The following is a 9,508-nucleotide window of genomic DNA, read 5'->3' on the forward strand; positions in this document are numbered from 1 at the left end:
CTCGCTGTATTGCAGTAGTTCGAGTAATGAAGATTTTTGTGAGGTAAGTGATTTGTGAAATGTATAGGTTAATGTTAGTCAGGGCCATTCTTTTGTAGGGATTTCTGAAAGTCAGATTGCGTTGCGCTAAAAAATACTGTTTTTCAGTTTAAGCACAGTCTTGTATAATTTTTCTAAGGGGACGTTTCACCTCCTCCAACTCACCGATCCATTTATAATTTATCCGTGGCTAACAGTTTCCAGATAATCTGTGAATCAATATTACCTGAAATGCCAACTTTTCATTACAAGAACCATTTCGCAGCAAATAGTGAGTGAAACTGGGTATAATTAAGAAGTAAATCACCGAAATTTCACAGTGGTGTGGAAGACTTTGGACAAAAGGAACTTTCGCATGACGTATCACTACCAAGTAACAGGGCTCCATGACACTTGGAACATACAAAAAAAGAACTACTACAATATAATAGACAAGGTAACTGAAAGAAATAAACAATGAGACGAAGAGAAGTTGCCCTTTTATTCGAAGACAATATTTCCACTGATGCCACTGCGACTCATGCTGGTCACCTGGATGTTTCTTAATAGAGTATGTGTGTGCAATGCGTGCTGTGTGTGTCCTGAGAGTTTTTTTCGCGGTGGTACTTAATGCAAGCTCTGCGACGTGATCTTATGCTGTCCACAACGCTGGTAAAGAAATGTTGTGGTAGGGCGGACCACAACTGTTAGATGGTCGTCAGTGGATTGGGTCGAGCTGCAATACCTCTACCCAACGCTTCCTACGCATCATCCATGGGATTTGAATCTGGGGAACGGACATGTCAGTCTATTCGCTGAATATCCTCTACCTTTGAGAGCTCCCTCACATGTGCAATTCGATGCCGTCGCGCACCGGTAATCATTAAAATGAAGTCAGCAGGGCCGAATGCAATACTGAAAAAACACGCATGGAGATGGAGTACAGTGTCACAATAATCTTGACCAATAAGCGTACCGTGTTCAAAGATTTTAAGGTTAAAATGTCTCTGAGCACTATGGGACTTAACTTCTGAGGTCACCAGTCGCCTAGGACTTTGAACTACTTAAACACAACTAACCTAAGGACATCACACACATCCATGCGGGTCCGGACTGTAGCGCCTAGAACCGCACGGACCCCCCCCCCCCCCCCGCCGTATAAAAAGATTTTAAGGCTAGTAGCCCGATGCAATAATATTCCTTCCTTCACCGTAAAATACAGACCACCAAAACGATCACGTTCAACAATGGTCTGTGTACGCTCATAAGTGGGGAGGTGTAAATACGTAATACGCCCAAAAACATTGTCGAACTTGAGCGTTTTCGTGGTCGATGTGTTGTGCTGTCGGTAGGCACAATAGTTATTCGGCGTACTGATTTACAGTTCTTTGAACACGGCACACTCACTGGGCTGTTACACTGTGACACTGTACCACAATACTTGAGTGCGTCTTTTCAGGGGTGTATTCGGCCCCGGATAAATGTGATATGTGACAATGCGCGACCAGGGTCCATCGACCTGGTGTAACAAGAAACGTTATTCATCCAACAGTGAAAAACGTCTCTGTTTACCCACAGTCCAATCTTGATGATCCTGTACGTACTGCCATGGTAACTGATGATGTCGTGGCACCACGTAGGCGTCGTCTGCTCTGAACCCCGAAGTTCAGCAATGAACGTTAAATGGTGTGCTCTCCGAAACACTTTTGGCTACAGAAGAATTTTACTCTGCACCATATATAGGTACCGACCCTGCTTTACAGCGCAGGTAAGCCAGCGACCTACACGTTCTGTGATCAGGTACGAATGTTCAACAACTTTTCGTCTCGTCGTTATTTCAACATAGTTCAATCACTTTCCATAGATGCTCTGGACAGAAGCACGTGAACAACCGATCAACTTGGCTCTTAGTAAAAATATTTTTGCTATTCTTTCTGTGTCCCATTCAGGTTCTACCAGAAGCCTAGTTGCAGACCAATAAAGCGAAAAGTGTTAAGTATCTGCTATGTTTAGCCGGCCGAAGAGGCCGTGCGGTTAAGGGCGCTGCAGTCTGGAACCGCAAGACCGCTACAGTCGCAGGTTCGAATCCTGCCTCGGGCATGGATATTTGTGATGTCCTTAGGTTAGTTAGGTTTAACTAGTTCTAAGTTCTAGGGGACTAATGACCTCAGCAGTTGAGTCCCATAGTGCCCAGAGCCATTTGAACCATTTTTTTGCTATGTTTATTTCAAAGAAAATTTGTCTCATGCAGACTCTATGCCATAAATTTAAACAGATTATGTGTCATTATATTCTCTACTTACTAAACAAAGATTTCACTCCTAACAGCTTCAGTTCCCCATCACCGTGGAGCTTTATCCCCATCAAAGGTGATGGCAACCATTTGGAGAGCTGCGCGAACACAATATTTTCTCTCGTGTACCGTATGGGACTACTTGGGACGGTTGAAAACCATTCGACGAAATTTGATCGTAACCGGAAGTAGAAAATGGTGCTTATGCTCTTTCAGCGCTCATACTTTGTCCTCCTGTGGCGTGATCATAGGGGGATGCCACATTGACGTGTTGTTGTTGTGGTCTTCAGTCCTGAGACTGGTTTGATGCAGCTCTCCATGCTACTCTATCCTGTGCAAGTTTCTTCGTCTCCCAGTACCTACTGCAACCTACATCCTTCTTAACCTGCTTAGTGTATTCATCTCTTGGTCTCCCCATACGATTCTTACCCTCCACGCTGTCCTCCAATGCTAAATTTGTGATCCCTTGATGCCTGAGGACATATCCTACCAACCGATCCCTTCCTCTAGTCAAGTTGTGCCACAAACTTCTCTTCTCCCCAATCCTATTCTACACCTCCTCATTGGTTACGTGATCTACCCACGTAACATTGACATATGCACGAATAAAAGATAAAAGAGTCCCTCTAAACGCTTCCCCCCCCCCTCCCCCCACGCCCCCGCCCCCCAGTCCGGCAAAAAATTCGATAGCACTCGTCTACATTTATTGAAAATTTTAAAAATGCACCTGTACAGATAGAACCCGTGGCGATGTTCCAGCCCCTTGCAGACCGGTAACCCTTCAAACTGCCGATTCTTGATGACTCTCTATCAGGGGGAGGGGTCGAAGACAGCAGTTTTGCGGCGAAAGATCAGTAGTGAAGCCTGCCTCCAAGGACCTCGGTCTCTCGTCAAGAATTCTGTCTGCACACGTACGTTTCTAAAACTCTCAATAAAGTTGGGCGGGTGCCTCATATGGGGGGGGGGGGGGGGGCTGTGACGGCTCCCAAACCCAAGGTCCACGGAGATACTTTTGGGGCAGCCAGCACAAATTGTATAAAGCGTGGGTAGTGACCAGGATGTAGCTATGTCTGTTGGCCGAAAAATAATTAATGACAAGAATTGCACCAGCTAGAATGAAGAGATAACTTATCTTTATTTCTGACGAAACGTGCACCAGCAATACAAGTACAAGTAATATCCGAGAGTAATCCGTGTACTGAGCCTAGTCGAATACAATAGCAAATACCACACTGAAATGGCTCCGCTATAAACTCCACGGAAGGCTAGCAATAGACGTTCGACAGTAGACTGTCCGTCTCGGGTTTTTTTTTTCTTTATTGTAATTTTAAGCACCTCATACAAGGCGGGCTGTCAGCAGCAAATTACGCCGCTCTTCAGCCTTAAGGGGTACAATAATATGACATATAGGGACACAAACAATACGATAAGAACGGCGGGCAAAAAATGCAGATACAAAAACAATAAACATGAAGCCCTTCACGCTGGACGAAAAAAACACTAACACTTGTTGACACGGCGCACATAAAACGGACGACTGCGACAGCACACGTGAACAGTGGAGGCGTGACGACGAAAGAACACTAAACGCAGACGAAGGCACACACACAAGACACTGATGGCGATGATCTCCGGCGCGCGATTGTTCACTGAGCGTGTGCGAGTCTGGGGACCTGCCAAGAGAGGAGGAGGAGGAAGGGGAGTGGGAGAGGGAGAGGGGAGAGCAGAGATGATAGGGGCAGGGGAGATAGGGGGAGGGACGAAGAGGGAGGGGAAGCCCGGGGGAAGAGGGGTGGAGGGAGGGGACGGGGGAAAAGGAAAGGGATAGGGAGGGAGGGTGCCTAAAGGAAAGGACACAGGAAGTTGGTGGGGAGTGGATCAAAGTTGATAGGAGGGGTAGATGGAGGGAGGAGGACATCATCAGGGAGGGGGAGCTGGCGGAGGCCACCTTGGGAGAGGGTAAAGAGGGTGGAGAGATGGAGACCAGGTGGGATGTGGGAATACAGGTGCGGCAGCGGGCGGGGGTGGAAGAGTATGGGTGAGACAAGCGGATGAGGAGGATCGAGTTTGCGGGAGGTGTAGAGGATCCGTATCCTTTCAAGGAAAAGGAGGAGGTGGGGGAAGGGGATGAGATCGTACAGCATTCGTGTGGGGGAGGGGAGACAGATGCGATAGGCGAGGCGGAGAGCATGGCGTTCAATGATTTGTAGGGATTTATAAAAGGTAGGGGGGGGGGCGGAGATCCAGGCCGGATGGGCGCAACAAAGGATAGGGCGGATGAGGGATTTATAGGTGTGGATGATCGTGGAGGGGTCCAGACCCCACGGAAAGGAGCTTGAGGAGACGGAGTCGGTAGCGTGGCTTGGCTTGGATTGTCCGGAGTAGGGGGATCCAGGAGAGGCGACGGTCGAGGGTGACGCCGAGGTACTTAAGGGTGGGAGTGAGGGCGATAGGACGGTCATAGCTGGTGAGATAGATCCGTCTCGGGGCCAGCGCTCCTCCTTATATGCAAAAGGCAGAGGGCGCTGCGGACCCGAGCTCAGCCATGGCGCGACCTCTTCCGTCTGCGGTAGCGCCCCGAGACGCCGACGGCCGCGACACGAACTGTGGCCAGCCAGTCACAGACAGGGCGCGCGTGCGCGAGTTGGTTGGTTGGGTCCGTGGATACAACAGGGGGTATTAGAAGGACCCTTTGATGTTCCATTGGTGCATGTGTCAAGTCATATCCCTCCTACATCGCAGAGGCATCAGGATAACGGGCGAAAAGTGGGTAAGATGGGGTTTGACATGTCCATAGTGACATTCGGCAGAATTTTGGTGACATTTGGTGCTGTGTGGCTTCATAAACCCACTTTACACACCACATGAACTTGAGATGCGACCTTCTTTTCGCAAGTGTCAACTTCTTGCTGTTTCTAGATTTGTTTTCACCATTACAGAGGAATTTTGTACGCACCTTTTCACAGACTGTCGAACTTAAGCGCTGAAAATAATGTGGTTTGTAAAAAGTGTCTGTTTAATTGTGTTGCACACTGAATTAACTAATGTTCTTAAATTGCATAATTTATAGTGCAATAGAAATACGCATAAAGACAATATATTCGTAAGGGTTCTATGTTGTTTTGAAAAGAAATTACCTCCTCTTTCTCGTCATTTATTCCTATCTTGTTGTTTTCGTACCACATTCTTTCTGTGTGTTTACTGTCCCATAAATGGTCATCTAATTGTTTATGTACAAATGAGATAATTATTGCATCCTCTGATCTCGAATTATACCTCAACTCGTACTGTGGCCCATAACGGCAGGCCGCTGTGTGTCAATCTGTGTCTTACCTCAGACTGTCTGTAAACTAATTAATTCTACTATAATATTACGTGCGTTCTGCATCGACGATTACTTCCGTGTGGGTCAGTTGATTGCCCTTAACTGGACTTAGTCTACGATACCTTGTTTGTCATTATTATGCTCATATACATGAAGATTAAATGATACAAGTAAGAGTGTATCTCATCATTCCATGTAGGCTTTCACGGCCGGCGTCTTCATCAATAAACACTTCCGGGCTACGTTGCCGTGGTCGATCTGTAGAACTTCTTCTCCCTGACGTTTCGTTCTCAACTACGGAGAACATCTTCCGAGGTGAGTCATCGACTGGCTGCTAGAAGCTAGGGCCGCCGCTTATATGCATATCGTAGGGGGCGCCACCGCACGTCACGTGGCGTCGATGTGCAGCTATCTCTGGCTATCGTCTGTTCTCTCCATTGCAGGCAATCGATTGTCACGTGATTGATGCAACGTCGACCGCCATATCTTATCCAATTTTAATCCTTCTTCTTTACGATTAAAATTGTATTGATGTTTGTGGATTTCAATTGCCTCTCTGTACATACGTGTGTAATAATGCGACGTCCTCGCTAGCACGCTTGTTTCGCCAAATTTTATTTCGTGATCTCCATCCTTAGAAACATGTTCCGCTACTGCCGATTTGTCGATATGTCCCAAGCGACAGTTTCTTTTGTGCTCCGTCAACCGTGTATTGATGCTTCTTTTTGTAGTTCCTATGTAAGCCCTGCCGCAACAGCACGGAATTTTATATACCCCTGGGGTGGTTAGGGGGTGACGTGCGACTTTTGTTGATCTTAGACATTCATTAATTTTCTTAGTGAATTGTCTAAGGAAGAACTTTCTGTTGTGTCTAAAGGAGGGAATTTTGCAATAACTCCATCCAAGATTCCTATGGAGGATATTATTGCTAATATAGAGGCAGGAATTCGTCAGTTACCATCATATTCTGCTGATGAAATTAGAATGGAAACCTCCAGGATATTACGCAAAGCTAAGCCACCCAGCAGCAATCTGTCTCAAGGGGAAAGGAAGGCATTGTGGGAAATCAATGCAGACAAGAATGTTATTATAGTTGCCGCTGACAAGGGAAATGTTACTGTTTTAATGAGTAATGAGGATTATCACAAGAAGATCAGTGATCTCCTGGAACCCAGCACATACAAGAAGTTGAAAAAGCATCCCACAACGAATGTGCTGAATGCCACCAATCGTCTGATAAACTAGTCTTCCATTCCTACAGAAGTTAAAAAGTATCTTTGTAAAACGGAGGCTTATCCTCCGAGATTATATGGATTACCAAGGATACATAAGCCTGATGTTCCTTTGAGACCAATAGTCAGCGCAATTGGAGCTCCTACCCAAGAACTAGCCAGACACCTTGCCTCTTTGTTATAAACTTACATAGGCAAAACTGAGAGTCATATTAAAAACTCTCTACACTTCATTGAGAAATTGAGGTAAATTACTGTTGGTCCTAAAGACATCCTTATCAGTTTTGATATAGTGTCTTTGTTCACGATGGTTCCAGTTGATGAAGCATTCTCCCATACAGCCGATATGTTCCCTACTGATATAGTAGCCTTGTTCCAACACTGCCTATCCTCGACCTATTTTCAGTACAATAGTGAATTTTATGAACAGATCGATGGGGTAGCCATGGTAAGCCCCCTATGTCCCGCAATTGCGAATTTATTCATGGAATATTTTGAACATGAAGCACTGCAGTCGGCCAAAAAAAGCCCCTCAAAGTGGTATCGGTATGTGGATGATACCTTTGTAATATGGAATCATGAGGAAGAAGACTTGAATGATTTCCTGGTACACTTAAATAGCATCAACCCAAAGATTAAATTTACTATGCAGAAGGAGAAGAACGGACAACTTAACTTCTTGGATGTACCAGTTATCAAACGGGCGGATGGGACCTTAGGCCATAAGGTCTACAGGAAAGGTACACATACTGATCGCTACCTCCATAAGAACTCAAACCACCACCCTAGGCAAAAGAGGGGGGGTCATAAAAACACTAGTGGATAGGGCCAATAATATTTGTGAACCAGGTTACTTACAAGAAGAACTAAATCATTTACGAATGGCCTTTGCGAAAAATGGTTATACGAAAAACGACATTAACCGAGCTCTTCACCCAAATAGAAAAATGCCTAAAAATAGGAGACAGCAACAACCATCAGCTGTAAAAGTATTTCTTCCGTTCATCCATAATATCACGGATCGCATTGGGAAAGTACTAGCCAAGTTTCAGGTAGAGACCATTTTCAGACCTACTAAGAAAATTAGTGAATGCCTAAGATCAAGAAAAGATGCTCGTCACCCCCTAACCACCCCAGGGGTATATAAAATTCCGTGCTGTTGCGGCAGGGCTTACATAGGAACTACAAGAGAAGCATCAATACACGGTTGACGGAGCACAAAAGAAACTGTCGCTTGGGACATATCGACAAATCGGCAGTAGCGGAACATGTTTTTAAGGATGGAGATCACGAAATAAAATTTGGTGAAACAAGCGTGCTAGCGAGGACGTCGCATTATTATACACGTGTGTATAGAGAGGCAATTGAAATCCACAAACATCAATACAATTTTAATCGTAAAGAAGAAGGATTAAAATTGGATAAGATATGGCGGTCGACGTTGCATCAATCACATGAAAATCGATTGCCTGCAGTCGAGATAAGAGACGATAGCCAGAGATAGCTGCACATCGACGCCACGTGACGTGCGGTGGCGCCCCCTACGATATACATATAAGCGGCGGCCCCAGCTCCTAGCAGCCAGTCGTCGACTCACCTCGGAAGATGTAGTTGAGAACGAAACGCCAGGGAGAAGGAGTTCTACAGATCGACCACGGCAACTTAGCCCGAAAGTGTTTATTGATGAGTGTATCTCATGCAACTTAAATCTAAAGTAATTATTTCAAGCCTATCGGCTTTGTCGTCCGTAATTCTGTCCTTTCACTCTCTTCGTGTTGTTATATTTGCCTATTACACATTTTATGTACCACCTATATAGTCCTTCAATATGCACTCCGTCTTCAGGCCACGAGTGGCCTACCGGTACCATCCGACCGCCGTGTCATCCTCAGAGGAGGATGCGGATAGGAGGGGCGTGGGGTCAGCACACCGCTCTACCGGTCGTTATGATGGTATTCTTGACCGAAGCCGCTACTATTCGGTCGAGTAGCTTTTCAATTGGCATCACGAGGCTGAGTGCACCCCGAAAAATGGCAACAGCGCATGGCGGCGTGGATGGTCACCCATCCAAGTGCCGACCACGCCCGACAGCGCTTAACTTCGGTGATCTCATGGGAACCGGTGTAGCCACTGCGGCAAGGCCGTTGCCCCCTCAATATGAATATTGTCCATAATCCGTCATACACAGCTGAGATCAGAACGGAAGCCAATTCCTCGCCCGCAGAAAACTTGTCTAACGCCACTGCTGATTTCTGCGAGTGTTCCGCGCATTCGGTCTGCATCCACGCTCCGCCATACTGGCTCCCTATGCCAGTTTATAGCTTTCTGGAACTCGCTTCCTCGTTAAGGAAACGATACACCAATATCCACACATGCTGGTGACTGTTATGAAGCTCTCTGTGAGCTATGAGCTTGTACTACGAAATAATTAACAGTCTCCCCAAAAGCTCGCGGGCGTAATAACGTCGCGCTGATAGAAGTGAATAGTTTAGCAGCCTCTGGTTTGTCTGCGTTATGGGATACCGGCAGATACACAAAACTCAAACTTCTAGGTGAGAAGACAATGTAACTGTCTCACATTCGAACCCATGGCTATGTGCTATTATAGAAACTGATAGTATGTTCAGTAATATAAATGAT

At 46.0% G+C, this 9,508-nt stretch overlaps 1 pseudogene; it reads right to left on the bottom strand.

The window, feature by feature from the left end:
* Nucleotides 1–8,899: 8,899 nt before the first annotated feature.
* LOC126189081 (5S ribosomal RNA) lies at nucleotides 8,900–9,017 on the bottom strand (annotated as a pseudogene).
* Nucleotides 9,018–9,508: the final 491 nt, after the last annotated feature.

This window comes from Schistocerca cancellata, chromosome 5 (genome assembly GCF_023864275.1).
Source record: "Schistocerca cancellata isolate TAMUIC-IGC-003103 chromosome 5, iqSchCanc2.1, whole genome shotgun sequence".
NCBI classification, from domain to species: Eukaryota; Metazoa; Arthropoda; class Insecta; order Orthoptera; family Acrididae; genus Schistocerca; species Schistocerca cancellata.